Source organism: Heptranchias perlo, unplaced genomic scaffold (genome assembly GCF_035084215.1).
Source record: "Heptranchias perlo isolate sHepPer1 unplaced genomic scaffold, sHepPer1.hap1 HAP1_SCAFFOLD_56, whole genome shotgun sequence".
Lineage (NCBI taxonomy): Eukaryota > Metazoa > Chordata > Chondrichthyes > Hexanchiformes > Hexanchidae > Heptranchias > Heptranchias perlo.
In genome coordinates, this window is record NW_027139581.1 from 3,512,129 (window position 1) to 3,538,103 (window position 25,975).

Sequence of the window (25,975 nt, forward strand, 5' to 3'; positions counted from 1 at the left end):
TGCCACACAACACGTTGGATGGTGTCCTCAGTGTGAAGACGGGACTTGGCTCCACAAGGACTGTGCGGTGGTCACTCCTACCAATACCGTCATGGACAGATACTCGCCTTGTTTGCTCTCCCCAATTGCATTACCTCACACTTCTCTGGATTGAATTCTATTTGCCACTTATCTGCCCACCTGACCAGTCCATTGATATCTTCCTGCAGTCAACAGCTTTCCTCCTCACTACCAAGCACACGGCCAATTTATGTATCATCTGCAAACTTCTTGATCAAGTCCTCCACATTCAAGTGCAAATCATTAATATATACCACAAAAAGCAAGGGACCAATAGTGAGCCTTGAGGAACCCCACTGGAAACAGCCTTCCAGTTGCAAAAACATCTGTCAACCATCACCCTTTGCTTCCTGCCACTGAGCCAATTTTGGATCCGACTGGCCACTTTCCCTTTGATCCCAAGTGATTTAACTTTTTTGACCAGTCTGCCATGTGGGACCTTGTCAAAAGACTTGCTAAAATCCATGGATACTACTTCAAACGCGTTGCCCTCATCGACCCTCCTCGTTACCTCCTCATAAGAGTCAATCAACTTAGTCAGACACGACATTCCCTGAACAAATCCATGCTGACTGTCCTTGATTAATCCGTGCCTTTCTAAATGACGATTAATATTGTCCCTCAGAATTGTTTCCAATCATTTGGCTACCACCGAGGTTCGGCTGACTGGCCTGTAATTACTCAGTCTATCCCTTTCTCCCTTTTTAAACAATGGTACACTGTCTTGAAAAGAAAGCTGATTTATTTGAGACTGATACAGAATATTAAACTCCAGCCCAGTTATAGGGGTTATTATCAGAAACAAACCCCAACTGTCAGAATGAACATGGTTCAGTCCTGGATGTGATTAACAGCAGAATCCAACCCCTGTGGTAACATGTGAACTCGCTGGTGTGACTGCAGGTTGGATGACTGAGTGAATCCCTTCCCACAAACAGAGCAGGTGAACGGTTGGTGTGTCAGCAGTCCGTTTGTGCTTTTAAAGCTCTTCCCACAGTCAGAACATTTAAAAGGTCTCTTATCAGTGTGAACAGGTTGGTGTTCAATGAGACTGGATGAACAAGTGAATCCCTTTCCACACACAGAGCAGGTGAACGGTCTCTCCCCCGTGTGAACTCGCTGGTGAATCAGCAGGGCGGATGACTGAGTGAATCCCTTCCCACACTCTGAGCAGGTGAACGGCCTCTCCCCAGTGTGAACTCGCTGGTGAATCAGCAGGGCGGATGACTGAGTGAATCCCTTCCCACACTCTGCGCAGGTGAACGGCCTCTCCCCAGTGTGAACTCGCTGGTGAATCAGCAGGGCGGATGACCGAGTGAATCCTTTCCCACATGCGGAGCAAGTAAACGGCCTCTCCCCAGTGTGAGTACGTTGGTGTCTCAGTAGAGCATTCCTGCTTTTAAAGCTCTTCCCACAGTCAGAACATTTTAAAGGTCTCTTATCACTGTGAACAAGTTGGTGTTCAATGAGACTGGATGAACAAGTGAATCCTTTCCCACAAACGGAGCAGGTGAACGGTCTCTCCCCAGTGTGAACTCGCTGGTGCCTCAGCCGGTCGGCTGAATGAGCGAATCCCTTCCCACACTCTGCGCAGGTGAACGGCCTCTCCCCGGTGTGAATTCGCTGGTGTCTCAGCAGGGTGGATGACTGAGTGAATCCCTTCCCACACACGGAGCAGATAATCGGTCTCTCCCCAGTGTGAGTACGTTGGTGTCTCAGTAGAGCATTCCTGCTTTTAAACCTCTTCTCACAGTCAGAACATTTAAAATTTCTCTTATCACTGTGAACAAGTTGGTGTGAAATGAGGCTGGATGTGCACGTGAATCCTTTCCCACACACGGAGCAGGTGAACGGCCTCTCCCCAGTTTGAAATCGGTGGTGTCTCAGCAGAGTGGATGACTGAGTGAATCCCTTCCCATATGAGGAGCAGATAAACGGCCTCTCCCCAGTGTGACTGCGTCGATGAGTTTCCAGCTGGGATGGGTAATTGAATCCCTTCCCACAGTCCCCACATTTCCATGGTTTCTCCGTGGTCCGGGTGTCCTTGTGTCTCTCCAGGTTGGACGATCAGTTGAAGCCTCGTCCACACACAGAACACGTGGACGGTTTCTCCCCGCTGTGAATGGTGCGATGTTTTTTCAGGCTGTGTCACTCGGTAAAGCTCTTTCCACAGTCAGTGCACTGGAACACTCTCACTCGGGTGTGTGTGACTCAGTGATTTTCCACTCACAATGAAGTTTGATCTTTTCCCACAGACAGAACAGACAAACATTTCTCCTTCCACATTCAAAGGCCGATGATATTCAGGTCCTGATGAATCGAGTGACTCGGTCAGATTGACTTGAGGTTTGGTTTGATTTTCCCGTCTGTGAATCCTCACCTTCCAATCCCCTGTAAAAGGAGTTTACAAAAGTCCTCACTGTAAATACAGGATAGAAATTCAGAACAGACAATTCTAGTTTCGACAGAATATTCTTCCCGCTCATTCCCCCAGACTGTAAATCCCCGTCCCACACACTCTCCCTCCTCCCTGTGCTGAAATCCAAACACATCGCACCATCCCCAACATATTTCATTCCATCTGAGTTTTCTCTCCCTCCCTCTGAAGGTGTTGACTCTGATTGGGTTCAGTTCTGCACTCACTGGTTCCCCTCTCTCCCTCCCCGTGAAGTTCTCTCCCCCTCTTCCACAACATCTCCCAATTTTGGTGTTGGGCTCTCCTTGACCCAGCTCCATTTTTCCTTCTTATATTCACTGACACACCCCGATTTCTCTATCAAAGAGACGCTCTCTGACCAGTTACCATTCCAACTTCCTTTGCAGACGTTCCCTGATCCGTCGTCATTTGGGTCTGGGGGGAGGGGTTTGGGGGGATAATGTTCACTGTTTTATATTGGGGTCTGGGGGGGATAATGTTCACTGTTTTATATTGGGGTCTGGGGGGGATAATGTTCACTGTTTTATATTGGGGTCTGGGGGGATATTTTCACTGTTTTATATTGGGGTCTGGGGGGGATAATGTTCACTGTTTAATATTGGGGTCTGGGGGGGATAATGTTCACTGTTTAATATTGGGGTCTGGGGGGATAATGTTCACTGTTTTATATTGGGGTCTGGGGGGATAATGTTCACTGTTTTATATTGGGGTCTGGGGGGATAATGTTCATTGTTTTATATTGGGGTCTGGGGGGGATAATGTTCACTGTTTTATATTGGGGTCTGGGTGGGATAATGTTCACTGTTTTATATTGGGGTCTGGGGGGGATAATGTTCACTGTTTTATATTGGGGTCTGGGGCGGATAATGTTCACTGTTTTATATTGGGGTCTGGGGGGGATAATGTTCACTGTTTTATATTGGGGTCTGGGGGGATAATGTTCACTGTTTTATATTGGGGTTTGGGGGGATAATGTTCATTGTTTTATATTGGGGTCTGGGGGGGATAATGTTCACTGTTTTATATTAGGGTCTGGGGGGGATAATGTTCACTGTTTTATATTGAGGTCTGGGGATAATGTTCACTGTTTTATATTGGGATCTGTGGGGCACTCGGTGTTCACTGAAGTCTGCGTCTCCTGCGCCTGCTCAGCTCACACTGTCCAACAATGGGCCTCTCCCACCCCTCAGCTCACACTGTCCAACAATGGGCCTCTCCCACCCCTCAGCTCACACTGTCCAACAATGGGCCTCTCCCACCTCTCTCTGTGAGGCTTTAAACAGATGGAACCCTGTGGGGTGGAGCAAACATTTCAACATTTGTTCGTGAAATGGGTGAATTCAGGACAGACAGCAGGGATTATTTGAGGAATAACACAGTGTGGTGATAAAGGGAATTCAGTGGGTGTTGTGTAGATGGATTGTCTAAAGGTGTTTGAGAAGGTGCCGCACAGGAGGCTTGTTGATAAAATTAAGGTTCACGGAATTGAAGGGAGTGGGGCAGCGTGGACAGGAAGTTGGGGAAAGGGCAGAAAACAGAGAGTCTTGGATAATGTATATTGTTCAGACTGGAGGGATGTGAACAGTGGTGTCCCCCAGGGTCAGTGTTGGGACCATTGCTCTTCTCAATACAGGGAAATGATCTGGGCTCGGGTATATAGGGCACAAGATGAAAATCTCCAGATAATTCAAATGCCACCAAGATAGGTAGTGTGGGGAACTGTGAAGAGGACTGGAAGTGGCTTCAGTGTCACGGACACTGGATAATAAATTGGACAGATAGATGGCAGATGAAATTTAATGCAGAGAAATGTGAAGTGATACATTTTGGGAAGAAGAATAGGGAGAGGAAAAGTGAGAGGCTCCGTTGATGAAGCTGTTCAGAAAATATATCCCAGATTTTAATAAATAGGGGTGAATAGTGTAAATCATTGGTTATTGATTGCTGCACACTGTCCCAAACACTCCCAGGGCAGGTACAGCATGGATTAGATACAGAGTAAAACTCCCTCTGCACTGTCCGAAACACTCCCAGGGCAGGGACAGCACAGGTTAGATCGAGAGTAAAGCTCCCTTGACACTGTCCCATCAAACACTCCCAGGGCAGACACAGCACAGGTTAGATAGAGGGTAAAGCTCCCTCTACAATGTCCCATCAAACACTCCGGAGGCAGTTAAAGCATTGGTCAGATACCGAGTAAAGATCCCTCTACACTGTCCCATCAAACACTCCCAGGGCAGGTACAGCACGGGTTATGTGCAGAGTAAAGCTCCCTCTGCACTGTCCCATCAAACACTCCCGGGGCAGTTACAGCACGGGTGAGATACAGAGCAAAGCTCACTCCACACTGTCCCATCAAACAGTCCCGGGAAGGTACAGCACGGGTTAGGTGCAGAGTCAAGGTCCCTCTACAGTGTCCTAAACACTCCCGGGGCAGGAACAGCACAGTTCAGATACAGGGTAAAGCTCCCTCGACACTGTCCCGTCAAACACTCCCGGGGCAGGTAAAGCACGGGTGAGATGGAGTGTAAAGTTCCCTCTGCACTGTCCCATCAAACACTCCCAGGGCAGGTACAATAAGGTGAGATAGAGTGTAAAGTTCTCTCTGCAATGTTCCATCAAACACTCCCAGGGCTGCGACAGCACGGAATAGATACCGAGAAAAGCTCCCTCTGCACTGTCCCATCAAACACTCCCAGGGCAGGGACAGCACGGGTTAGATACAGAGTAAAGCTGCCTCCACACTGTCCCATCAAACACTCCCAGGGCAGGGACTGCACGGGTTAGATACAGAGTAAAGCTCCCTCCACACTGTCCCATCAAACACTCCCAGGGCAGGGACTGCACGGGTGAGATACAGAGTAAAGCTCACTCCACACTGTCCCATCAAACAGTCCCGGGGCATGTACAGCACGGGTTCGATACAGAGGAAAGCTCCCTCGACAATGTGCCGTCTCACACTGCCAGGACAGGTGCAGCACGGGGTAGATGCAGAGCAAAGCACCCTCCACATTGTCCAAAACATTCCCAGGGCAGGTGCAGCACGGGTTAGATACAGAGTAAAGCTCCCTCTGCACTGTCTCATCAAACACTCCCGGGGCAGGTGCAGCACGGGTCAGATCCCGAGTAAAGCTCCCTCTGCACTGTCTCATCAAACACTCCCGGGGAAGGGACAGCACGGGTTAGATACAGAATAAAGCTCCCTCTGCACTGTCTCATCCAACACTCCCGGGGCAGGTCCAGCACGGGTTAGATACCGAGTAAAGCTCCCTCCACACTGTCCCATCAAACACTCCCAGGGCAGGTACAGCACGGGTTAGATACAGAGTAAAGCTCCCTCTACACTGTCCCATCAAACACTCCCAGGGCAGGTCCAGCATGGGTTAGATGCAGGGTAAAGCTCCCTCTACACTGTCCCATCAAACACTCCCGGGGCAGTTCCAGCATGGGTTAGATGCAGGGTAAAGCTCCCTCTGCACTGTCCCATCAAACACTCCCAGGGCAGGGACAGCATGGGTTGAGATTCTGGGTAAAACTCCCTCCACACTGTCCCATCAAACACTCCCGGGGCAGGGACAGCACGGGTTAGATACAGAGTAAAGCTCCCTCGACACTGTCCCATTAAACACTCCCAGGGCAGTGACAGCACGGGTTACGTACAGAGTAAAGCTCCCTCTACTGTCCCATCAAACACTCCCAGGGCAGGTACAGCACGGGTTAGATACAGAGTAAAGCTCCCTCCACACTGTCCCATCAAACACTCCCGGGGCAGGTACAGCACGGGTTAGATACAGAGTAAAGCTCCCTCGACAATGTGCCGTCTCACACTGCCAGGACAGGTGCAGCACGGGGTAGATGCAGAGCAAAGCACCCTCCACATTGTCCAAAACACTCCCAGGGCAGGTGCAGCACGGGTTAGATCCCGAGTAAAGCTCCCTCTGCACTGTCCCATCAAACACACCCAGGTCAGGGACAGCATGGGTTGAAATTCTGGGTAAAACTCCCTCTGCACTGTCCCATCAAACACTCCCGGGGCAGGGACAGCACGGGTTAGATACAGAGTAAAGCTCCCTCTACACTGTCCCATCAAACACTCCCAGGGCAGGTGCAGCACGGGTTACGTGCAGAGTAAAGCTCCCTCTGCACTGTCGCATCAAACACTCCCGGGGCAGGTACAGCACGGGTTAGATACAGAGTAAAGCTCCCTCTACACTGTCCCATCAAACACTCCCAGTGCAGGGACAGCACGGGTTAGTACAGAGTAAAGCTCCCTCTACACTGTCCCATCAAACACTCGCAGGGCAGCTACAGCACGGGTTAGATACAGAGTAAAGCTCCCTCGACACTGTCCCATCAAACACTCCCAGGGCAGGTACAGCACGGGTTAGATACAGAGTAAAGCTCCCTCTGCACTGTCCCATCAAACACTCCCAGGGCAGGGACAACACGGGTTACGTACAGAGTAAAGCTCCCTCTCCACTGTCCCATCAAACACTCCCAGGGCAGGTACAGCACGGGTTCGATACAGAGTAAAGCTCCCTCTACACTGTCCCATCAAACACTCCCAGGGCAGGTACAGCACGAGTTAGATGCAGAGTAAAGCTCCCTCTACACTGTCCCATCAAACACTCCCAGGGCAGCTGCAGCACGGGTTAGATACAGAGTAAAGCTCCCTCTACACTGTCCCATCAAACACTCCCAGGGCAGGTACAGCACGGGTTCGATACAGAGTAAAGCTCCCTCTACACTGTCCCATCAAACACTCCCAGGGCAGGGACAGCACGGGTTAGATACAGAGTAAAGCTCCCTCTACACTGTCCCATCAAACACTCCCAGTGCAGGGACAGCACGGGTTAGTACAGAGTAAAGCTCCCTCTACACTGTCCCATCAAACACTCCCAGGGCAGGTACAGCACGGGTTAGATACAGAGTAAAGCTCCCTCTACACTGTCCCATCAAACACTCCCAGGGCAGGTACAGCACGGGTTAGATACAGAGTAAAGCTCCCTCTACACTTTCCCATCAAACACTCCCGGGGCAGGTACAGCACGGGTGAGATACAGAGTAAAGCTCCCTCTACACTGTCCCATCAAACACTCCCAGGGCAGGGACAGCACGGGTTACGTACAGAGTAAAGCTCCCTCCACACTGTCCCATCAAACACTCGCAGGGCAGGTACAGCACGGGTTAGATACAGAGTAAAGCTCCCTCCACACTGTCCCATCAAACACTCCCAGGGCAGGTACAGCACGGGTTAGATACAGAGTAAAGCTCCCTCGACACTGTCCCATCAAACACTCCCAGGGCAGGTACAGCACGGGTTAGATACAGAGTAAAGGTCCCTCTGCACTGTCCCATCAAACACTCCCAGGGCAGGGACAACACGGGTTACGTACAGAGTAAAGCTCCCTCTCCACTGTCCCATCAAACACTCCCAGGGCAGGTACAGCACGGGTTCGATACAGAGTAAAGCTCACTCTACACTGTCCCATCAAACACTCCCAGGGCAGGTACAGCACGAGTTAGATGCAGAGTAAAGCTCCCTCTACACTGTCCCATCAAACACTCCCAGGGCAGCTGCAGCACGGGTTAGATACAGAGTAAAGCTCCCTCTACACTGTCCCATCAAACACTCCCAGGGCAGGTACAGCACGGGTTCGATACAGAGTAAAGCTCCCTCTACACTGTCCCATCAAACACTCCCAGGGCAGGGACAGCACGGGTTAGATACAGAGTAAAGCTCCCTCTACACTGTCCCATCAAACACTCCCAGTGCAGGGACAGCACGGGTTAGTACAGAGTAAAGCTCCCTCTACACTGTCCCATCAAACACTCCCAGGGCAGGTACAGCACGGTTTAGATACAGAGTAAAGCTCCCTCGACACTGTCCCATCAAACACTCCCAGGGCAGGTACAGCACGGGTTAGATGCAGAGTAAAGCTCCCTCTACACTTTCCCATCAAACACTCCCGGGGCAGGTACAGCACGGGTGAGATACAGAGTAAAGCTACCTCTACACTGTCCCATCAAACACTCCCAGGGCAGGGACAGCACGGGTTACGTACAGAGTAAAGCTCCCTCCACACTGTCCCATCAAACACTCGCAGGGCAGGTACAGCACGGGTTAGATACAGAGTAAAGCTCCCTCCACACTGTCCCATCAAACACTCCCAGGGCAGGTACAGCACGGGTTAGATACAGAGTAAAGCTCCCTCGACACTGTCCCATCAAACACTCCCAGGGCAGGTACAGCACGGGTTAGATACAGAGTAAAGGTCCCTCTGCACTGTCCCATCAAACACTCCCAGGGCAGGGACAACACGGGTTACGTACAGAGTAAAGCTCCCTCTACACTGTCCCATCAAACACTCCCAGGGCAGGTACAGCACGGGTTCGATACAGAGTAAAGCTCCCTCTACACTGTCCCATCAAACACTCCCAGGGCAGGTACAGCACGAGTTAGATGCAGAGTAAAGCTCCCTCTACACTGTCCCATCAAACACTCCCAGGGCAGCTGCAGCACGGGTTAGATACAGAGTAAAGCTCCCTCTACACTGTCCCATCAAACACTCCCAGGGCAGGTACAGCACGGGTTCGATACAGAGTAAAGCTCCCTCTACACTGTCCCATCAAACACTCCCAGGGCAGGTACAGCACGGGTTAGATACAGAGTAAAGCTCCCTCTACACTGTCCCATCAAACACTCCCGGGGCAGGGACAGCACGGGTTCGATACAGAGTAAAGCTCCCTCTGCACTGTCCCATCAAACACTCCCAGGGCAGGTACAGCACGGGTTGAGATTCTGAGTGAAATATCCTGAAGCCCCGCCCACTCTGTACCTGTAGCAAGGTGGCCGCGCCTGCGCCGTGACGCTACCACATCCTGTACCAAGATGGCCGCGCATGCGCAGTGACGCTCCCTCCTCCTGTACTAAGATGGCGGCCGGTTCCCCCGGTAACCCGGCCGATCTCCGGGGAGAAATCCCGCAGTTGCCGTCCGGCTGCTCACACTCGGGATCAGAGGATCCGACTCGGGTCCTGCGGCCCCGCTCCATGTTTATAAGCCGTGGGGCGCGGCCTCCGCCCGGTTTCTGAGTGTCCTGTCCCCGGCCCCCCGCCTACCTGCTCCCGACCCTCCGACTCCGTCTGGCGACCGCGCGGACCCTTTCCCGCGCCTGCGCGCTGGGCTCCTGGAGACGTCAGAGCCGAGGCCCCGCCCTCACCCACTGGCCCCGCCCCCTCATGGAGCTGCTCCCTCGCGCGAGGCCCCGCTGGTTTTGGGCGGAATGAGACCGCGCGCTGTTCCTCCTGCCACTGCCTGTGGGAATGGGGCTGATATTTAAAGGGACAGGCACTCCCCTTTGTTTATAGTTAAAGGGACAGTCCCGTTTCTCTTTGAATGTCAGGGGATTTCATTAACGGTGCTCCTATTAACAATCGGTCCGTTCTGTCATTAGTGCAGAGATTAGGAACATTTAATCATTATGAACAGGAGGAGGCCATTCAGCCCCTCCAACCTGTTCCGCCATTTAATTGTATCATATCTGATCTGTATCTTAACTCCATCTACCCGCCTTGGTACCATAACCTTTAATACCCTCGCCTCTCAAAAATCTATCAATCTCAGATCTGAAATTTTCACTTGACCCCCAGCCTCGACTGCTCTCAGGGAGAGAGTTCCAGATTTCCACTGCCCTTTGTGCGAAGAAGTGATTCCTGACATCGCCCCTGAATGGCCTCGCTCTAATTTTAAGGTTATGCCCCCTTGTTCTGGACTCCCCCACCAGAGGAAGTAGTTTCTCTCTATCTGCCCTATCAAATCCTTCAATCACCTCGATTAGATCACCCCTTAATCTTCCAAGCTCCACTCAAAACAAGCCTAGTCTATGCAATCTGTCAGTATCACTCTGGTGAATCTGTGCTGCACCCCTTCCAAGGCCAGTATATCCTCCCTGAGGTGCAGTGCCCAGAACTGAAGGCAGTCTCCAGATGGGGTTTAACCAGAGCTCTGTACAACTGTAACATCACTTCCACCCCTTTATATTCCAGCCCCCTTGAGATGAAGGCCATCATTCCTTTAGCCTTTAAAATTATTTTTTGTAACTGTCCACTAGCTTTTAGTGATTTCGGTACTTGGACCCCGAAATCTCTCTGCTCCTCCACAGTTTCTCGCTGCTTGCCGTTTGGTAAATACTCTGATCTCTGTCTTTGGTTCAAAGTGGGTGAATTCACATTTCCCCACATTCAACTCCACCTGCCACCGTTTTGACCACTCACTGAATCTATTATTGCCCCCTTGCAACTTTCTGCTCCCATCTACACTATTTACTGTGCCTCTTTACTCACTGTCATCAGCAAACTTGGATACATGGCTCTCCATTACTTCATCAGAGTCATTTTACTAACAAATGTTGAACTGTTTGCTCGACACCACAGGGTTTCATCTGTTTAAAGCCACAACTGAAAGGTCCAGTTTTCTTCTGGAGTTTTATCTTGAGATGAATCAAGTTTCAAAAATTCGGCAGAGATCCAGACACGGAGCGAGATCCGGGCTCAGACCCTCCGCCGCAAGTCCCACCCCTCACACACTCCAATTGTTTGGAGGACCAACCGCCCGCTCGGTCCTCCAGTCCCTCTCCGCTCTTCCTATTGGTCGGGAGCGCATTTGCTCCGGGTTGACGCTGGGATTGAAGGTCCTGAGCTGCAATTGGAAAATAAACATCAATCCAGCCCGTCAGTTCCAATGTGTAATGAGACTAAATTATTAACAGATTTGTGGAAATATACATTTCCCAAAGTTTTTTCGAGGCGAGGCGGTGCGCGCCTGCGCTGTGAGTGTTTCTGACGGTTTAATGGCGGTCTCCATTACCCAGCGTGCCCCGGGCTCTCGGGTTTATTTTTATTTTATTTTATTTCCGCTCCGCCCTCCGCTGCTCCAAAAGCGCTTTTCCCCCGCCCCCAATCTCAGTCCCATCAGAGAAACTGAGGGTCGGGGCGGAGCTCCAATGGCGGCGGTCCGTCCCCAGACTGCACCGCGCTCCGGAATGTCCCCTATCGATCTGAGAGGAGCGCAGTGCGCCGGCGCAGGAGAGGCTGATTGTTGGTCAGTGTGAGCTGAGCATGCGCGGCCCGAAGGGTCTGAGGCAGAGAGCGCGGTTCGAGCAGGTCAGAGGAGGTGTGGAGAGAGCGGGTTAATAAAGGGCGGGGATCACAGGGCCCAGAAACACCGAGTGTCGGGCCCAGGACCCGAGAGAAAACAGGCGGCATCATCCCCCCTCCACTACCCGCCGCTTCCCGGGATCGGGCCCGACCCAATCTCCGCTCGAACTGAACCCGCACAGTCAACAACAACTTGCATTTCTGTCGCGCCTTTAACGGAGCAAAATGGGTCAAGAGGGTTCACAGGAGCGGGAAGAGGGGAATGAGGAGAGATTAGGACAGGGCACCGAAAGCTGGGTCAAAGAGGGAGGATTGAAGGAGGAGAGAGAGGGGGAGAGGTTCAGGGAGGGAATTCCAGAGCTTGGGGCTCAGACAGCTGAAGGCACGGCCCCCAATGGTGGGGCGAAGGGAATGGGGGAGGAGCAAGAGGCCGGAATTGGGGGAGAGCAGAGATCTGGGAGGGTCGGAGGAGGTGACAGAGATAGGGGAGGGTCGGAGGGCTGGAGGAGGTGACAGAGAAAGGGAGGGACGAGGGCTGGAGGAGGTTACAGAGATAGGGGAGGGGCGGAGGGCTGGAGAAGGTTACAGAGATAGGGGAGGGCTGGAAGAGGTTACAGAGATAGGGGAGGGTCGGAGGGCTGGAGGAGGTGATATAGATAGGGGAGGGTCGGAGGGCTGGAGGAGGTTACAGAGATAGGGGAGGGTCGGAGGGCTGGAGAAGGTTACAGAGATAGGGGAGGGGCGAGGGCCATGGAGCAGGTTACAGAGATTGGGAGGGGCGAGGGCCATGGATGGATTTGGACACAAGGATGAGGAATTTAAATATGAGGCGTTGCTGGACCGGGAGTCACTGTAGGTCAGTGAGCACAAGGGTGATGGTGAATGGGACTTGGTGCGAGTTAGGATATGGGAAGGACAGTCAGCACCTTCAGGGGAGGAGAGAGAGAGGAACCAGTGAGTGTGGAACTGAACCCAGTCAGAGTCAGCACCTTCAGGGGAGGAGAGAGAGGGGAACCAGTGGGTGTGGAACTGAACCCAGCAGAGCAGAGGGAAAAATGTTGGAGATGGTGCAATGGGTTCAGATTTCAGCACAGGGAGGAGGGAGAGTGTGTGGGACGGTGATTTACAGCTTTTGAGGCTCAAAAGATGAAAAAATGATCCAGAAAAACTAGAATTGTCTGTTCTGAATTTCTATCCTGTATTTACAGTGATGACTTTTGTGAACTCCTTTTACAGGGGATTAGAAGGGGAGGATTTGCAGACGGGAAACTCAAACCAAACATCACGTCAAGATCTGACAGAGTCACTCGATTCATCAGGACCTGAAAATCATCAGCCTTTGAATGTGGAAGGAGAAATGTTTGTCTGTTCTGTCTGTGGGAGAAGATTTGAAACATCAGTGTGACTGGAAAATCACCGAAACTCTCAGACCCGAGTGAGAGTGTTCCAGTGCACTGACTGTGGAAAGAGCTTTAACCAGTTACACAGCCTGAAAAAACATCACACCGTTCACAGCGGGGAGAAACCGTCCACGTGTTCTGTGTGTGGACGAGGCTTCAACTGATCGTCCAACCTGGAGAGACACAAGGACACCCGGACCATGGAGATACCGTGGAAATGTGGGGACTGTGGGAAGGGATTCAATTACCCATCCCAGCTGGAAACTCATCGACGCAGTCACACCGGGGAGAGTCCGTTCACCTGCTCCGTGTGTGGGAAGGGATTCAATTATCCGTCCCAGCTGGAAACTCATCACCACAGTCACACCGGGGAGAGGCCGTTCACTTGCTCTCTGTGTGGGAAGGGATTCACTCAGTCATCCGCCCTCCGAACACACCAGCTTATTCACACTGCGGAGAGACCTTTTAAATGCTCTGACTGTGGGAACAGGTTTAAAAGCTCGGAGGGACTGATTCGACACCAGCGAATTCACACTGACGAGAGACCGTTCAGTTACTCTCACTGCGGGAAGAGGTTCAGGCAGTCATCCACTCTCATTGCCCACCAGCGTGCTCACACTGGGGAGAGACCGTTCACCTGCTCCGTGTGTGGAAAGGGATTCATTCAGTCACAGCACCTACTGACACACCAACTTGTTCACACTGATAAGAGACCTTTTAAATGTTCTGACTGTGGGAAGAGCTTTAAGAGCAAATGGGAACTGCTGACACATCATCGACGCACTCACACTGAGGAGAGGCCGTTCACCTGCTCCGTGTGTGGGAAGGGATTCACTCGTTCATCCCACCTTCTGACACACCAGCCAGTTCACACTGGGGAGAGGCCGTTCACCTGCTCCGTGTGTGGGAAGGGATTCACTCATTCATCCCACCTTCTGACACACCAGCGAGTTCACACTGGGGAGAGGCCGTTCACCTGCTCCGTGTGTGGGAAGGGATTCACTCATTCATCCAACCTGCGGAGACACCAGCGAGTTCACCTGTGACTTCCGGGGTTGGATTCTGCTGTTATTGCTGCTGTTAATCACATCCAGGACTGAACCATGTTCATTCTGACAGTTGAGGTTTGTTTCTGATGTTAATAACCCCGATAACTGGGCTGGAGTTTAATATTCTGGATACATGTTAAATGAGGCAGAAGATCAGCCATGATCTTATTGAATGGTGGAGCAGGCTCGAGGGGCCATATGGCCGACTCCTGCTCCTATTTCTGAACTGCTGGTTCAACACAACAGCAGTGATTTGCTGTCCAGATAAAGAAAGACCTGCAGTGTGTTTCCAAGAGTTCCCTGTTTTATTGATCAATTTATCCAGTGCCGTTAACATAGTAAAACGTCCCAAGGCTCTTCACAGGAGTGATTAACAAAATAAATTTGACACTGAACCACATAAGGAGATATTAGGACAGGTGAGCAAAAGCTTGGTCAAAGAGGTAGGTTTTAAGGAGGGTGGACTAGATTCAGTAATGAGTAATGAGCCCAGACTTAGTTAATAATCTAACAGTAAGGGAACATTTATACATGAGCCCACACAGTGAGTGACAGCAGGATTATCCACTGTGGTAGGCATCACGGTCGAGTCCAGTCCTGCCCTCAAATGACAGCCATAAATTTCCCAGTTGAGGTCACTGGATCTCCTTCGAGAGCAGGGTTACTCTTATTTAGCCCAGTGGTACTGAGGCCAATTCCAGCCCCTGAACTGCTGCCTTGGCTGAGATCAAGGATTGGACTTGCGATCTTCCATGTCAGTAGTGCAGAGGGTTTTAAACTGGGCCGGGGGTTAGAACAGAATATTTTGAAACAAATGTCATTCCACCTTTAAACAAAAACATCGACACACAGTAGAAAAATCTGAAGTCTTTCAAAATGAAACAAGTGAGTCAAATGGATCTTCGAAAATAGTGAGAGATTTTAGAAAGGCTGAACTCACTAAAATAGACAGGTTTCCATTCACTGCACTGAATACAGAAGGAAGCGACTGTTAATAGGGACCCTGTTAGTGAAGGATGAAGCAGTGTCTGGCCCTTGATCATAGAATCATTGAATGATAAAGCACAGAAGGAGGCCATTAGGCCCATCATGCCTGTGTTGGCTTTAGGAAAGAGCTATCCAATTAGTCCCATTCTCATGCCCTTTATCCTGCAAATTTATCCTATTCAAGTATTTATCCAATTCCCTTTTGAAAATTATAATTGACTCTGATTCCCCCACCCTTTCATGCAGTGTATTCCAGCTCTAAATAAATGGCTGCGTTAAAATATTCTCCTCATCTCACCTCTAGTTCTTTTCCCAATTACCTGAATGCTGTGTACTCTGGTTACTGATCTCCTGCCACTGGAAACAGTTTCTCACCATTCAGTCTATCAAGACCCTTCATGACTTTGAACACCTCGATTAAATCTCCCCTTAACCTTCCCTGCTCCAAGGAGAACAACTCCAGTTTCTCCAGTCTCTCCATGTAACTGAATCCTATATCCCTGGTACCAGTCCAGTAAATCTCCTCTGCACCCTCTCTCAGGCCTTGACATCCTTCCTGAAGTGTGCTGCCCAGAATGAACACAATACTCCAGCTGAAGCCTAACCAGTGTTTTGTAAAGATCTGGCTTAAATATTTACAATCGATATCAATGACTTGGATGAAGGGAGCGAATGTATTGTTGCTAAATTTGCTAATGAGACAAAGGTAGGTCGGAAAATAAGTTGTGAAGAGGACATAAGGAGCCTGCAAAGGGATAGAGATATGTTAAGTGAGTGAGCAAAAATTTGGCAGATGGAGTATAATGTGGGAAAATGTGAACTTGTCCACTTTGGCAGGAGGAATAGAAAAGCAGTATTTTATTTAAATGGAGAAAGATTGCAGAATTCTGAGGTACAGAGGGATCTGGGTATCGTAGTACATGAATTACAGAAAGTTGGTCTGCAGATACAAGAAGTGATTAGGAAGGCAAATGGAATGTTGGCGTTTATTGCGAGGGGAATGGGGAGGGGCCGTGAGAGACACTCAACACGGCTTCCGGAAAAGAAGGTCGCGTCTTACAAACTTGCTTCAGTTTTTTGATGAAGTTGCTGGGTCAGTGGATGAGGATAATCCGGTTCACATTGTCTATCTCAGGGGGGTCAAACTCATTTTCTATGGTGGGCCTGATCCGATCTCCTGACACTTGGCCTGGGCCACATTCATAGAATAGAATCATAGAAGTTTACAACATGGAAACAGGCCCTTCGGCCCAACATGTCCATGTCGCCCAGTTTATACCACTAAGCTAGTCCCAATTGCCTGCACTTGGCCCATATCCCTCGATACGCATCTTACCCATGCAACTGTCCAAATGCATTTTAAAAGACAAAATTGTACCCGCCTCCACAAAGAAGGCTTCAGCAAAACTTATTGCACTAGAAATAGATCAAGATGAACGATATCGGTCCTCACAGCACACAGAAAAAACGAGGCCTCGAAGTTTCTCTGAGAATGACAGGCCTGAACTCGAGTTGGAAAACACAGTTGGAAAACATTGATCAATTGAACCAGACTGGGCGGGGCCTGAGGTGCGAGTTGGTGAAGGAAAAGTGGCGACCAGTGAACTTCGCTCCCTGTCTGAGGGCCCGGGCACTCGGGATTCTGTATAATTTATTCATTGATTTTGTTTAATGTTTATTGTCCCTCCGGCCCCAATCTCGATGCGATGACGAAATTTCTGTTCACCGATTCGGACCTTCAATGGCGGAGAGTTTACCCAGAATCCCCCGCGGCCCAGAACGTGCCCTATCAGTGACTGCAGGAGCCCAGTGCGCAGGCGCGGGACTGGGCGGTGCTCTGAGCATGCGCGGTGCGAGTGGTGGAGACGGACTGAGGGAACAGGCGGGTCGGGATCCGGTCGGAGACGGTGGGCGCGGGGGAGGAATTGGACCCATGGGTGGGCAGGGAAGCTTCAGAAACACCCGGTGTAGGCCTCAGGCCCCGAATAAGAGACCACAGGCCCCGTGTTTACACCGCGGTGACAGGCCCGACCGGCGGCCGCCCGGGTGAGCGGGGAGCTGGCCGCCATCTTGGTCAGAGTTCAGGGTTCACGGCGCATGCGCGGCCATCTTTGCTCAAGAGTGGCGGGGTTTCAGGGTCCCAGTGACCGGGAACAACGAGTGGGCGGGGCTTCAGGGTCCCAGTGACAGGGAACAAAGAGTGGGCGGGGCTTCAGGGTCCCTGTGACCGGAAACCAAGGGTGGGCGGGGCTTCAGGGTCCCAGTGACCAGGAACAAAGAGTGGGCGGTGCTTCAGGGTCCTAGTGACTGGGAACAAAGAGTGGGCGGGGCTTCAGGGTCCCAGTGACTGGGAACCAAGAGTGGGCGGGGTTTCAGGGTCCCAGTGACCAGGAACAAAGAGTGGGCGGGGCTTAAGGGTTCCAGTGACTGGGAACAAAGAGTGGGCGTGGCTTCAGGGTCCCTGTGACCAGGAACAAAAAGTGGGCGGGGCTTCAGGGTCCCAGTGGGCGGGGCTTCAGGGTCCCTGTGACCGGGAACAAAGAGTGGGCGGTGGCTTCAGGGTCCCAGTGACCGGGAACAAAGAGTGGGCGGGGCTTCAGGGTCCCAGTGACAGGGAACAAATAGTGGGCGGGGCTTCAGGGTCCCTGTGACCGGGAACAAAGAGTGGGCGGGGCTTCAGGGTCCCAGTGACAGGGAACAAAGAGTGGGCGGGGCTTCAGGGTCACAGTGACGGTGGACAAAGAGTGGGCGGGGCTTCAGGGTCCCAGTGGCAGGGAACAAAGAGTGGGCGGGGCTTCAGGGTCCCTGTGACAGCAACAACGAGTGGGCGGGGCTTCAGGGTCCCAGTGACAGGGAACAAAGAGTGGGCGGGGCTTCAGGGTCCCTGTGACCGGAAACCAAGGGTGGGCGGGGCTTTAGGGTCCCAGTGATCAGGAACAAAGAGTGGGCGGTGCTTCAGGGTCCCAGTGACTGGGAACAAAGAGTGGGCGGGGCTTCAGGGTCCCAGTGACTGGGAACCAAGAGTGGGCGGGGTTTCAGGGTCCCAGTGACCAGGAACAAAGAGTGGGCGGGGCTTAAGGGTTCCAGTGACTGGGAACAAAGAGTGGGCGGGGCTTCAGGGTCCCTGTGACCAGGAACAAAGAGTGGGCGGGGCTTCAGGGTCCCAGTGACTGTGAACAAAGAGTGGGCGGGGCTTCAGTGTCCCAGTGGGCGGGGCTTCAGGGTCCCTGTGACCGGGAACAAAGAGTGGGCGGGGCTTCAGGGTCCCAGTGACCGGGAACAAAGAGTGGGCGGGGCTTCAGGGTCCCAGTGACAGGGAACAAATAGTGGGCGGGGCTTCATGGTCCCTGTGACCGGGAACAAAGAGTGGGCGGGGCTTCAGGGTCCCAGTGACAGGGAACAAAGAGTGGGCGGGGCTTCAGGGTCCCTGTGACCAGGATCAAAGAGTGGGCGGGGCTTCAGGGTCCCAGTGACTGTGAACAAAGAGTGGGCGGGGCTTCAGGGTCCCTGTGACTGTGAACAAAGTGTGGGCGGGGCTTCAGGGTCCCTGTGACTGTGAACAAAGAGTGGGCGGGGCTTCAGGGTCCCAGTGACCGGGAACAAAGAGTGGGCGGGGCTTCAGGGTCCCAGTGACTGTGAACAAAGAGTGGGCGGGGCTTCAGGGTCCCAGTGACTGTGAACAAAGAGTGGGCGGGGCTTCAGGGTCCCAGTGACTGTGAACAAAGAGTGGGCGGGGCTTCAGGGTCCCTGTGACTGGGAACAAAGAGTGGGCGGGGCTTCAGGGTCCCAGTGACTGTGAACAAAGAGTGGGCGGGGCTTCAGGGTCCCTGTGACTGGGAACAAAGAGTGGGCGGGGCTTCAGGGTCCCTGTGCCTGTGAACAAAGAGTGGGCGGGGCTTCAGGGTCCCTGTGACTGTGAACAAAGAGTGGGCGGGGCTTCAGGGTCCCAGTGACTGTGAACAAAGAGTGGGCGGGGCTTCAGGGTCCCAGTGACAGGGAACAAAGAGTGGGCGGGGCTTCAGGGTCCCAGTGACTGTGAACAAAGAGTGGGCGGGGCTTCAGGGTCCCAGTGACAGGGAACAAAGAGTGGGCGGGGCTTCAGGGTCCCTGTGCCTGTGAACAAAGAGTGGGCGGGGCTTCAGGGTCCCTGTGACAGGGAACAAAGAGTGGGCGGGGCTTCAGGGTCCCAGTGACTGTGAACAAAGAGTGGGCGGGGCTTCAGGGTCCCAGTGACTGTGAACAAAGAGTGGGCGGGGCTTCAGGGTCCCTGTGCCTCATTTATTTTCCTCTCACTCTGCTCCCAGGGGGTGGAGAACTGAACCCGACCAGAGTAGAGGGAGGGAGGAAACTGGGAGTGGAGGGAAGAAATGATGGAGATGGTGCGATGGGTTTGGATTTCAGCACAGGGAGGAGGGAGAGTGTGTGGGACGGGGATTTACAGTCTGGGGGAATGAGCGGGAAGAATATTTTAACAAGGGATCTGCTGAAACATGAACGAGTTCACACTGTGGAGAGGCCGTTCACCTGCTCCGTGTGTGGGAAGGGATTCACTCAGTCATCCACTTTGCTGAAACACCAGCGAGTTCACACTGACGAGAGGCCGTTTATCAGCTCCGAGTGTGAGAAGGGATTCACTTGTTCATCCCACCTGCTGACACACCAGCGAGTTCACACTGGGGAGAGGCCGTTTAGCTGCTCCGTATGTGGGAAGGGATTCACTTGTTCATCCCACCTGCTGACACACCAGCGAGTTCACACTGGGGAGAGGCCGTTTACCTGCTCCGTGTGTGGGAAGGGATTCACTCAGTCCTCCCACCTGTTGAGACACCAGCGAGTTCACCTGTGATGCAGGGGTTGGATTCTGCTGTTATTGCTGCTGTTAATCACATCCAGGACTGAACCACGTTCTTTCTGACAGTTGGGGTTTGTTTCTGATGTTAATAACCCTGAGAACTGGGCTGGAGTTTAATATTCTGGATATATGTACTCCAGAGGGGCTATGATCGAGGCTCTGTGGAACTGAAGCATAAATTCCTCCCCTTTTTATTCCAGCCCTCGAGATAAAGGCCAACATTCCATTAGTCTTTGTGATTACTTTTTGTATCTGGGCACTAGCTTTTAGTGATTTGTGTACATGGACACCCAAATCCCTTTGCTCCTCCACAGTTCCCAGTCTCTCACTTTAAGAAAATACTCCAATGTTTCCTTCTTGTATCCAAAGTGGATGATCTCACACTTCCCCACACTGAACTCCATCTGCCACAGTTTTGTCCACTCACTTAATCTGTCCCTTTGTAACTTCCTGCTCCCATCCACACAACTTACTGTGTCTCCTAACTTAGTGTCATCTGGAAACTTGGATATAAAACTCTCTCTTCCTTCATCCAAGTTATTGATAAATATGGTGAAAAGCTGAGACCCCAGTCCAGATCCCTGGGGAACACCACTTGTCACATCCCACCAATCAAAGAACGTTCCCTTTATCCCCACTCTCTGTCTCCCACCTCCCAACACAAGTCACAAGGTCACTTTCAATTTTGTGCACTTTTATTTTTGCGAATAATCTCTTGTGCTGAACCCTATCAAATGCCTTCTGGAAATCCGCACAGACAATGTCCATCGACACTCCCTGTCCAGCCTGTTAGTGACCTGAAAAAACTCATCTAGATTAGTCAGACATGACCCACCCTTCACAAATCCACGCTGACTCTCTTTGATCAGCTCAGACTTGTTCAAGTCCTCAATCATTCTGTCTTTGGTGATAGATTCCAGTAACTTCCCCACTCCTGACGTTAAACTGACAGATCTGTCGTTTATTTTTCTCTCTCTTCCTCCTTTCTTAAATATTGGAGTGATATTTTCATATCCAAAGGCACAATTCCCGAGTCCAGAGAGCTTTGGGAAACTATGACTAATGTTTCTGTAATTTCCCCACCTGTTTCCTTTAATACCCTGAGGGAAAACCGTCAGGTCCTGGAGATTTCATTCTTTCTTTGCGGTTATTTATTTATCAATTTCCAGAGATAATTGATTCATATTTTAATATTAAACATTGATTATCAGATGGGTTTAATTTGTATTCTTTTAGTTACTTTTTATTGCTCACTTTAGTATAATTCACCTGTTTCTTTCTTTTATTGAATCAGTTTTTATTAATTTCCTTTTTATTGCTCACTCCTTTCATACAAACCTCAGATTCCCCAGTCTAAGTTCCCTCGGTTAACTCGAGGTTTTCACCACCACCACTGTAACTGGAAGATCAACTTCAGGTAACTACTGGGGAGATCACATGACGGGGCACCGGGGAGATCACGTGACGGCGCACCGGGGAGATCATAAGAGATAGGAGCAGCAGTAGGCCATTCGGCCCCTCGAGCCTGCTCCACCATTTAATGCGATCATGGCTGATCTGATTTTTACCTCAACTCCACTTTCCCGCCCTTTCCCCTTATCCTTTGACTCCTTTGCTGATCAACAATTTGTCTAACTCAGCCTTGAATGTATTCAATGACTCAGCCTCCACAGCTTTTGGGGTAAAGTTTTCCAAAGAATCACGACCCTGTGGGAGAAGAAATTCCTCCTCATTTCTGTCTTAAACGGGCGACCCCTTATTCTCAGACAATGACCCCGAGTTTTAGATTCCCCCTGAGGGGTAACATCCTCTCAGCATCGATCCTGTCGAGTCCCCTCAGAATCTTTTATGTTTCAATAAGATCTCCTCTCATTTTTCTAAACTGCAATGTGTATGGACCCAACCTGTTCAATCTTTCCTCATAAGACAACCCTTCCATACCCGGGATCAACATCGTGAACCTTCTCTGAACTGCCTCCAATGCAAGTATGTCCTTCCTTAAATAAGGGCACCAGAACTGTCCGCAGTACTCCAGGTGTGGTCTCACCAGCACCCTGTACAGTTGGAGCATGACTTCCCTGCTTTTATACTCCATCCCCCTAGAAATAAAGGCCAATATTCTGTTTGCTTGCTGCACCTGTATGTTGACTTTTTGTGTTTCATGTACGAGGACACCCAGATCCCTCTGTACCGTAGCATTTTGTAGTATTTCTCCATTGAAATAATATTTTGCTTTTTTATTTTTCCTCCCAAAGTGGATGACTTCACATTTTCCCACATTATATTCCATCTGCCAAATTTTTGCCCCTTCACTTAACCCGTCAATATCCCTTTGCAGACACTTTGTGTCCTTATCTCAACTTGCTTTTCCACCTATCTTTGTATCATCAGCAAATTTGGCCACAAGACACTCTGTTCCTTCATTGAAGTCATTGATATATATTGTAAATAGTTGAGGCCTCAGCACTGAGCCCTGCGGCACCCCACTAGTTACAGATTGCCATTTTGAAAATGACACTTTTATCCCGACTCTTTGTTTTCTGTTAATTAGCCAATCCTCTATCCATGCCAGTATATTACCCCCAACACCATGAGCTCTTCTCTTGTGCAGTAATCTTTTATGTGGCACCTTACCGAATGCCTTTTGGAAATCCAAATATACTGCATCCATTGATTCCCCTTTATCCACCCTGCTCGTTACATTCTCAAAGAACTCTCATCAATTGTCAGACATGTTTTCCCCTTCATAAAACCATGTTGACTCTCCTTCATTGTATTATGAGTCTCCAAATGTCCTGCTACTACTTCCTTAATAATGGATTCTAGCATTTCCCCCAATGACAGATGTTAGGCTAACTGGTCTATAGTTACCTGCTCTCTGTCTCACTCCCTTCTTGAATAGGGGTGTTATGTTTGCGGTTTTCCAATCCGCTGGGACCTTTCCAGAATCTAGTGAATTCTGGAAGATTACAACCAATGCATCCACTATCTCTGCAGCCACTTCCGATAAGACCCTTGGATGCAAGCCATCAGGTCCAGGGGACTTGTCAGCCTTTGGACCCATTAGTTTACCTGGTACTTTTTCTCTAACCGGTCTCTCTCCGGTGAGACTGTGCCGGTGTGTCAGTAAATGGGATGATCGAGTGAATCCCTTTCCACACAGAGCTGGTGAACGGATTCTCCCCATTACGAAGATTCTGGTGTGGCAGTAGGTGAGATGAGCGAGTGAATCCATTCCAACACTCAGCTGGCGAACGGCCTCTCCCCGTGTGACTGGGTCGATGAGTTTCCAGCAAATGAATCCCTTCCCACAGTCCCCACATTTGCACTGTTGATTCCCGGCACATCTGTGTTTGTGTCTCACGGGATAGACGATTGGCTGAAAGGATGTTCACACACAGAACACGTGACCGGTTAGTCACCGCTGTGATTGGTGATTTTTCCTTCTATATCCAAAGGCCGATGATATTCAGGTCCTGATGAATCGAGTGACTGTCAGACCTTGACGTGATGTTTGGTTTGAGTTTCCCATCTGTAAATCCTCCCCTTCTAATATCCTGTAAAAGGAGTTTACCAAAGTTCCTACTTTAATTACAGGATAGAATTTCAGAACAGACAATTCTAGTTTCTTGTCTCCAGTTTCAAATTCTACTGTCACATTTTATTTGATTTCACTCCTGTGAAGCACCTTGGGATGTTTTACTTCATTAAATGCTCTGTATAAATACAAGTTGTTGGTCTTTCTGTAGAATATTCTGTCCCCTCCTGTCCCTCCTAATCTGTAAATTCCCCATTCTGCACACTCTCCCTCCTCCCTCCATCCTTACTGTCTGAAATCAACATTCATTACACCATCTGTGATTTTGTATAAGAAGATAAGAACATAAGAAATAGCAGCAGGAGTAGGCCATTCGGCCCCTCGTGCTTGCTCCGCCATTCAATATGATCATGGCTGATCTTCGACCTCAACTCCACTTTCCCGCCCGATCCCCATATCCCTTGATTCCCCTACAGTCCATCATGAGGTCAGAATTGGGGATGTTCGCTGATGATTGCACAGTGTTCAGTTTCATTCGCAACCCCTCAGATAATGAAGCAGTCCGAGCCCGCATGCAGCAAGCCCTGGACAACATCCAGGCTTGGGCTCATAAGTGGCAAGTAACATTCGCGCCAGACAAGTGCCAGGCAATGACCATCTTCAACAACAGAGAGTCTAACCACCTCCCCTTAACATTCAACGGCATTACCATCGCCGAATCCCCCACCATCAACATCCTGGGGGTCACCATTGACCAGAAACTAACTGGATCAGCCATATAAATACTGTGGCTACAAGAGCAGGTCAGAGGCTGGGTATTCTGCAGCGAGTAACTCACCTCCTGACTCCCCAAAGCCTTTCCACCATCAACAAAGCACAATTCAGGAGTGTGATGGAATACTCTCCACTTGCCTGGATGAGTGCAGCTCCAACAACACTCAAGAAGCTCGACACCATCCAGGACAAAGCAGCCCGCTTGATTGACACCCCATCCACCACCCTAAACATTCACTTCCTTCACCACCGGCGCACCGTGGCTGCAGTATGTACCATCCCCAGGATGCACTGCAGCAACTCGCCAAGGCTTCTTCGACAGCACCTCCCAAACCCGCGACCTCTCCCACCCAGAAGGACAAGAGCAGCAGGCACATGGGAACAACACCACCTCCATGTTCCCCTCCAAGTCACACACCATCCCGACTTGGAAATATATCGCCGTTCCTTCATCGTCGCTGGGTCAAAATCCTGTAACTCACAACCAAATAGCACTGTGGGAGAACCTTCACCAGACGGACTGCAGCGGTTCAAGGAGGCGGCTCACCACCACCTTCTCAAGGGCAATCAGGGATGGGCAATAAACGCTGGCCTTGCCCGCCACGCCCACATCCCATGAACGAAAAAAAAATGAAAACCGTGCTGTCGTTGCCCTGGGAATGTTTTATTGGACAGTGTAGAAGGAGCTTTATTCTGAATCTAACCCGTGCTGTACCTGCCCTGGGAGTGTTTGACGGGACAGTGTAGAGAGAGATTTGCTCACATATCCTCTCCATCACCAAGACCGCCTACTTCCACCACTGTAACATTGCGCATCTCCAGCCGACTTGACTTCTCCAATGCTCTCCTGGCCGGCCTCTCATCTTCCACCCTCCATAAACTTGAGCTCATACAAAACTCTGCTCCCCGTATTCCAACTCGCACCAAGTCCTGCACATCCGTCACCCCTGTGCTTGCTTTTGGTCGGTCTGGGAACACCTCGATTTTGAAATTCTCATCCTTGTTTCCAAATTCTTCCATGGTCTCGCCCCTCCCTATCTCTGTATCCTCCTCCAGCCCCACAACCCTCCGAGATTTCTGCCTTTCTCCTAAATCACTCCACCATTGGCGGCCGTGCCTTCAGCTGCCTCGGCCCTCAGCTCTGGAATTCCCTCCCTAAACCTCTCCGCCTCTCCGCCTCTCTCTCCTCCTTTAAGACGCTCAATAAATCTTACCTCTTTGACCAAGCTTTTGGTCACCTGTCCTCATATCTCCTTATGTGGCTCAGTGTCAAATTTTGTTTGATTATCGCTCCTGTGAAACGCGTTGGGACCTTTTATTGTGTTAAAGGCGCTATATAAATGTAAGTTGTTGTTGTTGTATGTTAATTGCTCTGTGCCTGACCTGGGAGTCCCGGACACTGACAAGAGGTGCTCTGACTGATTAAATGTCCCATTTCCAGGCTCTGACATCCATCACCTCGATGAGCACAAAGATTCACCTGAAGAAGGTCACACAAATCCATCAGCTTCTCCCCGGACACAGATACTGAGGGACAGGGAGTTTCCGGGACAGTGACAAGTCTTACTCAATAAGCTATAAATTGATCCTGGACCTCTTAGAATCATAGAATTATAGAAAATTTACGGCACAGAAGGAGGCCATTCGGCCCAACGTGTCCGCGCCTGCTGAGAAACGAGCCACCCAGCCCAATCCCGCTTTCCTGCATTTGGTCCGTAGC

At 50.7% G+C, this 25,975-nt stretch overlaps 2 pseudogenes; one reads left to right on the forward strand and one right to left on the reverse strand.

The window, feature by feature from the left end:
• Nucleotides 1-784: 784 nt before the first annotated feature.
• LOC137315760 (zinc finger protein 615-like) lies at nucleotides 785-9,551 on the reverse strand (annotated as a pseudogene).
• Nucleotides 9,552-13,255: 3,704 nt separating this feature from the next.
• The window catches only part of LOC137315687 (zinc finger protein 850-like), a 200,386-nt pseudogene continuing 187,666 nt past the window's right edge, over nucleotides 13,256-25,975 (forward strand).